General features: G+C 38.9%; 1 protein-coding gene across 2 annotated transcripts in view; it reads right to left on the reverse strand.

Moving 5' to 3' along the window:
• Katnbl1 (katanin regulatory subunit B1 like 1) overlaps window positions 1–7,989 on the reverse strand; it is a 29,435-nt gene that overhangs the window by 21,239 nt on the left and 207 nt on the right. Inside the window, exon 1 of one of the 2 annotated variants that reach the window (XM_048792893.1) lies at window positions 7,762–7,957. The exons of the other annotated variant lie outside the window; for it this stretch is intronic. The gene's annotated coding sequence lies outside the window, so the exon portion shown is untranslated. Of the gene's footprint in view, window positions 1–7,761; window positions 7,958–7,989 lie in introns of those variants that run through there. 2 annotated transcript variants of the gene reach the window in all.

The following is a 7,989-nucleotide window of genomic DNA, read 5'->3' on the forward strand; positions in this document are numbered from 1 at the left end:
CGGACACAACATCTTTGTTTGTATGTGGTGCTGAGGATCGAACCCAGGGTCTCCCACATTCGAGGCGAGCACTCTGTCACTGAGCCACAACCCCAGCCCCACCATCTCTTTTTGTATTTAGTTAATATGGCACAATTTAGTTCTTTCACAAACAACAAATAACTGAGGACCTAAATTGAAGACATGACTGGCTACTAATGGATTTAGGTGTGTCTCTTCTTGCAAAACTAGACTGCAAAACTTCTCACAGGCAGGAATTGCATTTCTCTAGCTTAACATAAACAACCTAAAAATCAATTCAACAACTATTAATGTAAACACATACATACACCCTTCAGTGAGCAAATGAATATCATCACAAAGTACTAGTATTTTAAGATTCATTTTTAAGCTATTAAAAGAAAAAAAGCATATGTATTCAACTCAATGTATTAATTCAGCAAGTACTATTTTTCAGGAGATGAATAATAACTACATGTCTTATTTCTCAAGAAGCTTACAGTCTCGAGAGGAAAAAAATGACAAGAAAAGATATATAATGAATGCTATAAATGAGGAATAGATAGTACAGACTAGTAGAAACACAGAAGCAGAGCATCTAATTTGAGTAGAATATACATCTACCAGACCTGTGTCTTTTTTTCTTTTTTTTAGTTGTTTACTTTGTTTATTTATTTTTATGTGGTGCTGAGGATTGAACCTAGTGCCTCACGTGTGCAAGGCAGGTGCTCTACCACTGAGCTACAACCCCAGCTCCAGATGTGAGTCTTGATGACAAACAGGAAATTATAAAAATAAAATGAAGGAAAGCTCTCCAATTAAACAACCACAGTAAAATTCTTGTATACTCAAAAATCAAAATCTAGAGCTTTTTCTATTTCGATATTTTGAGGTGAGCAAGAAAGAGTAAGCACAGCATTTGATCTGGAAAAGAAAATTCAGGGCTGGGGTTGTGGCTCAGTGGTAGAGCGCTTGCCTCGCACATGTGAGACTCAGGGTTCAATTCTCAGCACCACATAAAAATAAATAAGTGAAATAAAGATACTGTGTCAAACTACAATATATATATATATATATATATACACACACACACACACACACACACACACACACACACATATATGAAAGAGAAGTCAAATTATTCCCCATCTAATTTGAAAAGTATATTAGAAACAGTTGTCCAATCTGGGCCTGAATGGAAAGCAAAAGCAAAGGTGATAGGAAACTTTCAATGGACAGAGCAGGTTGATGAAAACCAAACCACTGATCAATCTTAGCATCATAACCAGACACTATAAGCCCCCTGATATAATACAACGGGAAATACACACTAGTAATAAATATTTTTGCCAAAAAAATCTAACCTGAACATAATTACCTGGTACAAGTTATCATCTTAAATAAAATACTGAAGAGAAAGGAATCTGTTAAACACCACCATGGGGATGCAAATAGAAAAATCTAAAAATGGAAATTCTTTGAACATATGACTCAGTTTCCTCAATAGAAATTTTGCAAGAAAAAAAGAAGAACCTATATATTACAAGAGACTTAAGAACTACATCAATTAAATACAATGTAGGATTTATGATGAAAAGCTGTTCTTGAAGATTATTTATATTCCATTTGTGGAATTAGAATGACTGAAACAAGATGACCAAGAGTTGCTGGGCACAGTGGTGCATGCCTGTAATGCCAAAGACTAAGGAGGCTGAGGCAGGAGGATCTCAAGTTTGAGGTCAGCCTCAGCAATTTAACAAAATCCTGCCTCAACACAAAAAATACCAAGGACTGGGGATGTACCTCAGTGGTCAGGTGCCCGGGTTTACACTGGCCCCCCTATCCTGGAGAAAAGTCAAGAGGGCTAGTTTTTAACTGTTGTGCCATGAATCCTCCATTGATAAAAGACCGATAGTTTACAAATATATAAGATTTATTTGTGGCAAACTATTAATGATGATGATATTGCTAGGATAAGGAAATGTCAAGTACACACTCAAGTATCTGGTGATGGACAAAGTTGTACTTTGTGATTAGGTGGAGCATTCAAGGCAGTAATTGCTTAATAGTTCTGAAAGGCTACCAAGTGAACAATGGATGCTTTACTACTACTAGGCAGCATTTTTTTATACTGTAAGAGTTGAAAGAATTCCCCACGCAAAGACACTTCGCCGGGAGAATTCCAATTTTATTGCAAAAAGCTGTGTGCTTATATAGAACTAAGGGGGAGATGGTAGGGCTTAGACAAATGGCAGGCAACCCATTTATTGGCAAGTTCTTTCAGATATCAGCTCCGGAGCCCAGGAATTAGTTCTCATTGGGGCTAAGGTTCCCCGCCAGCGAGATTTGAAATTGGCGCCGGTGGGAGAGTTCACACGGGCAGGAACTTTTTGCGCCACTGCAGAAAAGAAGAAGGTAGGAAGAAGAGGTCCTTAGGCACCATGTTGGGGTTTTTTCTCTGGGGTATGGCTGCCGTTTATACTTTTCCCAACAAGAGTGACTGAACTGTACTCCAGTTGGTTTGTAGTCTGAGTCCTTTCAAGGTACTAGGAGCATTTGTGTGCTACTCTAGCAAGTTTGTCTTTCCCTGACAACTCATTCCTTCACATCTTCACTCATTTCATAAATATTTATGTATGTCATGGGCTAATTATAATCCTAGGCACTGGGAAAACATCAGTAGACAAAACAAAGATCCCTGCCTGCCTGATGCTTATAGGCTAAAGAATTTAAATTCCATTCTATGATTCCTACCTCAGTCTATCATATGGAAATAACTTGTACAAATGCCTCTAAAAGAAATCATCTATAATTAATGCACAGTAAGACATGAACAACTTAACAATTGCCCTATTCTCCAAAGGTTTCCCCTTGAAAAGTAACCATTTCATAGATTCTCACAGCAGGACCTTGAAGATAATTTCAATTTACAGATGAGATTAAGTGACTTGCCTAAGAACACGCAGTTACTAATAGAAGAGCCAGGCTTAGAGCTGTGACTTCAAGTACCAGTGCCTTTCCCACCATAACACCAAATCACAAGTCTTAAAGTTGGTGAAAAAGGAAGATGCTGGAATAAACATTTCATGATTATACATAGGTGGTAGGTTCTGGGTGACTTGTTCATGGCAAAAAGAATTTCAGGCAGTGTGTAAAACTCAAGAAAAGAGAGGTGGTTACACAGGAAAGCAGCCAAATAGGGTAAAGAGTGTTCTGAAGAGTCCCCTAACTCTACTCTCATCATGCCTCAAGAATAAGAATGGTAAGTTTAATACAAACTTCTCCAAAGTAAATGGATACAACACCGTTAGTGAGAAAATACTTAGAGGTAAGCAGGAAAGAGTAAGCACAGCATTTGATTTGGAAAAGAAAAGTCAAATTATACTCCATGTAATTTGAAAAGTATATACTTCTAGTAAACACTTTTCACATTATGCTTAAGGTATTTTTAAAAAACTTACTTTCCTAAATTTATTTTCCAGAAAGCACCAAATTAACAAATATTATTAATATCTTCAACTATTTTCTGCAGCAATTACAGAATACCAAAGACTGGGTAATTTGTACAGAATTTTTGTTGTTGTTGTTGTTCTGGAGGCTGGGAAAGCCAGGATCAAAGGGCCCCATGGAGTGAGGGCTTTCTTGATACATCATAATATGGTGGAAGGCAACACAAAGTTAAGAGAGAGTGTATGAGGAAAAAAGTAAGCAAGAGAGCAAAAGGGGGTCAGAATTCACCAGAATTTAATCATTAACCTATTCTCATAATAATGGCATTAATCCATTCATGTGAGTGAAGTCTACATGTGCTGCAGTCTGGCTGACCACAAAATAACGGAGCCACCACGAGGCACTTGTAGGTTCAAACAGGAACTACTTTATTGCCCGAACTCTCACCAGCACTTCACGCGCACTCCCCGGGCATTCTCCCAGCCCTCCACGAGGCTCAACGGGAACTCCATGAGAACTCAAAAGTAGCGGTGGCATGAGGCAGCAGGAGCCGCCCTATTGCTGGACAGCAGGGGTCTATATACAACTGAATACACAGCCGGTTTCAATCCAGCATCCTCCAGTCACAGCAATTATACACAGGTTAACTTAATTATCATCTTAATGGCTCCCTGGCGTCACCTCTCAACCACTCCTTCTGGCAAAATGCCAGGCGCCATCCCGACTTCCCTGTGGCTCTCAACACACATGATCTAAATACCTCACATTAGGCCCACCTCTTAATAATCTTACAATGGCAATTAAGTGAGTTGAGGGGATCATTCAAACAATAGCAACCAAGTATAATGACTGATAAAAGATCAATGTAATATTGATTGGCATTTGTAAAAAAATTTTTAGTTGTAGATGGACATGTTATCTTTTTAATTTTTTTTTTTAGTTGTTGATGGACACAATACCATTATTTTATTTATTCAGTTTTTCAAGTGGTGCTGAGAATCGAACCCAGTGCCTCACACATGCTAAGGCAAGCGCTCTACCACTGAGCCACAACCCAACCCTATCTTTCCTTTATTTATTTTTACATGGTGCTGAGGATAGAGCCCAGTGCCTCACATATGCTACACAAATGCTCTACCACTGAGCTACAATCCCAACCCCTGGTCAAGCATTTTTAAAAGATAATGCCCACTCCCTTGAAAAAGAAGTAAGTTACACTCACTTCGTATTCGTAAAACTGTAGTGCTTTGTACATTTAAAAAAAAAAATCAAATTAGTCCTTTAAGCTTTCAAAGTGAAGATTCATGACCAACGAACTAAAGATGTGTATAAGAGACAGATCAAGACCCTGTCTCAAAATATAATAGACAGACTTGAGGGGTGTGGCTCAATAGGAGAGACCATCTGGGTTCAACTTCCAGTACTTGAAAAAAAAAAATTAGTAGNAGGAGGAGGAGGAGGAAGGAGGAGGAAGAAAGAAGAAAGAAGAAGAAGACAACCAGGATGACGACTAATTTAGGAGGTTCAGGAAAAATGTAAGTTGACAGATACCAAGGGTCTTCATTAAAATCTCATTATAGGTTTCTGTGAACTGCAGTTTACATTTCTTTCTTTCTTTCTTTTTTTTTAAAGAGAGAGAATTTTTTTATATATATATATATTTTTTTTAGTTTTCAGCGGACACAACATCTTTGTATGTGGTGCTGAGGATCGAACCCGGGTGGCACGCGTGCCAGGCGAGCGCGCTACCGCTTGAGCCACATCCCCAGCCCTGCAGTTTACACTTCTAAAATAAAAATTACCACAAGTATTCTAATTTATTTTAGTGGTTCTATTCTCCTTTTAGCTTTAAATGTCATTATGGCATCTCTGGATATAAAACCTTGGAGATGCCATAATGACATTTAACTCCATTGTTTTTTTATAGTTAATCAATTATTGTGTTTTAATACTTCTTCCTGGGGCTGGGGTTGTGACTCAGCGGTAGAGCACTCGCCTTGCACGTGCAAGTCCCTGGGTTCGATCCTCAGCACCACATAAAATAAATAAATAAATTAAATAAAGTTATTAAAAAATACTTCTTCCTTTAAAATGTTTATATTTCAAATAAAAAGATACATTATCACTTGTACTCATGCTCTGGAAATTCATCATTCATACTTATCTATAAGCACATGCAAGCAGAGGCTGACCATACAAACAATCAAAATGGGGTTCCTCAACCTCAGCACCAACATTTGGAGTAACCATTTCTCATGGAGGGACTGTCCTATTATAAGATGTTTATCAATCTTGCCAGATTGCCAATAGCATTCTCTCCCCCACACTGTGACAGTGCCAAATGTCCCCTGGAGGGGAAAAATGCACCAGCTGAGAACCACTGACAAAGTTTTAAAACTTTCAAAATCACACCTTGCTCTTTGCTTACATACATATATTTCAAATGTGTGTCTTGTACAACACTCCTTAGTCTTGCCTCACACAATCTTACTCAACAATAACTTTCTAAATAGACCATACTTACTGTTCCCAAGGAAAAAAAATTTTTTCATTCCCAATTCCAAATCTCTGAATACTTTGCTTCCTAAAATCCCCCATCTACCTTTCTCTTCAATGCCCTACATAAATCCTTCAATTGTTGGCTCTTTGCTGAGCTTTACTCAGTTCAGTTCAGCATATAGCCAATGTACTAATGAATAGTATCATGTTCTTTTTTTTGTTGTTGTTTCTGTTAATCTCATCTCCCAAACTAGACTAACCTCCCTCAAGTTCGTTGCCTGGAATATTTCTTTTATACAATTAATTGGGTCTAACACTGTGCTGGGCACAGAAGCAATCAAAAGTTTAGTAACTAAAAATACAATTTAAAAAGTTCTGCTGTAAATAAGTATAAACTACTAATTTTTTTTTTTCAAGTACTGGAAGTTGAACCCAGATGGTCTCTCCTATTGAGCCACACCCCTCAAGTCTGTCTATTATATTTTGAGACAGGGTCTTGATAAATTATTGAGGCTGGCCTCAAATTTGCAGTTATCTTGCACAGTCTCCCAAGCTGCTGGGATTGCAGGTGTGTACTGCCACGCCCAGCAAACTGTTGATTTCCTATGAAGTGATTGTTCTTTTTTTATTTTCCCCTCCATGGGGTTGAGAATTAAATCCAGTCTTGGGCATGCTAAGCAAGCACTCTGCTACTGAGCTACACCTCAGGCCCACTAAATTGCCCAGGCTGGCCTCAAACTTGTAATCCTCCTGCCTCAGCCTCTGAAGTATCTGGGATTAGAGGTTTGCACCCTGGGGTCCAGCAGGAATATACAGGCTTCTGACTGTTCTCTACACTTGAGAAATGATACAAAGATATTAAAACTATAAGCAACAATACACACATGAATATTGATCAAATCATTTAAGTTAAATTGATTTAATCAATGTTTTGTTTGCACACAAAACATGTACGGTCAACACCAGCAAAGAACTCAACTAAATATTATATGAATTAATTTATGTGTACACAAAGGCACACTCTCACAAATGTCTCCAAAGTTGACATAAATGAAGAGTCACATATAAAGGAGGCAGCATAGCAGCACAGTTAAAAGCCTGGATCCAGTCTGCTTGGGTTCCAGCTGCATTCTCTGTGTAACCCTGTACATGTTACTTGACTTCTGGATGCCTCAGTTTCCTCATTGTCAAAATGGGGATAATATCACTAACAGACCAAAAGCAAAGTTCTTAAAACAATGCTTAACACATAGAAAATGCAAAATATATATTACTTATTATTTCGCTGCCAATTATTAGCCAAGTAAAAGCCTCAATGTATAAAGTGCTGATTCAGTCTGAAGTAGGTTTAACACATACACACGCGCTCACACACACATATCCCAGGATGCTTATTTTATACATAAGTTTAAGCTATTAGGTAAACTAATTTCTCAGATTTTCACAAGTGCTAAACTGGTGATTAACACAGAATTAATTTATCTCCCATTTTTTCCGAAACTGCACACACACACACAAAAAGGCATAGATACCCTATTTCCAATGAACTTTATGAAAGAAAACGGATCAACTCTTCATTATCTTCATAGGTAAACTCATTTAATAGGTAAAGTCTAGGTACTGTTACAGAACTATTTTTCAGAAAACACAATGGAGGTTTTTAAAGTTGCAATTAGCAATTCTTATGCAGTTATGTTCCATGGAACAAAAGCTCATCTGTCTGGGAACCAAAGACACATCAGAAAATAAGGAAATGCCTTGGCCAGGCCTAGGCGGCTCTAGGAAAACCTGTCCACAAACAGCTCTCCTCACACGTGTGTCCGGTCCTCCCCGCTCCCCGGGGTATAGATGTCGACTCCACCCGAAGATAAATAAGTGACAGCAGGTTCCGTCCAAGGCTCTCCCCGACCAGACCCCTCGGGCCTAGCCCGGAGCGTCTCAGCGCCGGCGGCCCCGAGCCTCCTCCACCTCCAGCAGGCCCACAGTGCTCCACAGCGAGTCAGCGGCCGCACCCCGGCCCGCGCCCCGCCCCGCGACCCT

Source organism: Marmota marmota, unplaced genomic scaffold (assembly GCF_001458135.2).
Source record: "Marmota marmota marmota unplaced genomic scaffold, marMar, whole genome shotgun sequence".
In the NCBI taxonomy this organism is placed as follows: Eukaryota; Metazoa; Chordata; class Mammalia; order Rodentia; family Sciuridae; genus Marmota; species Marmota marmota.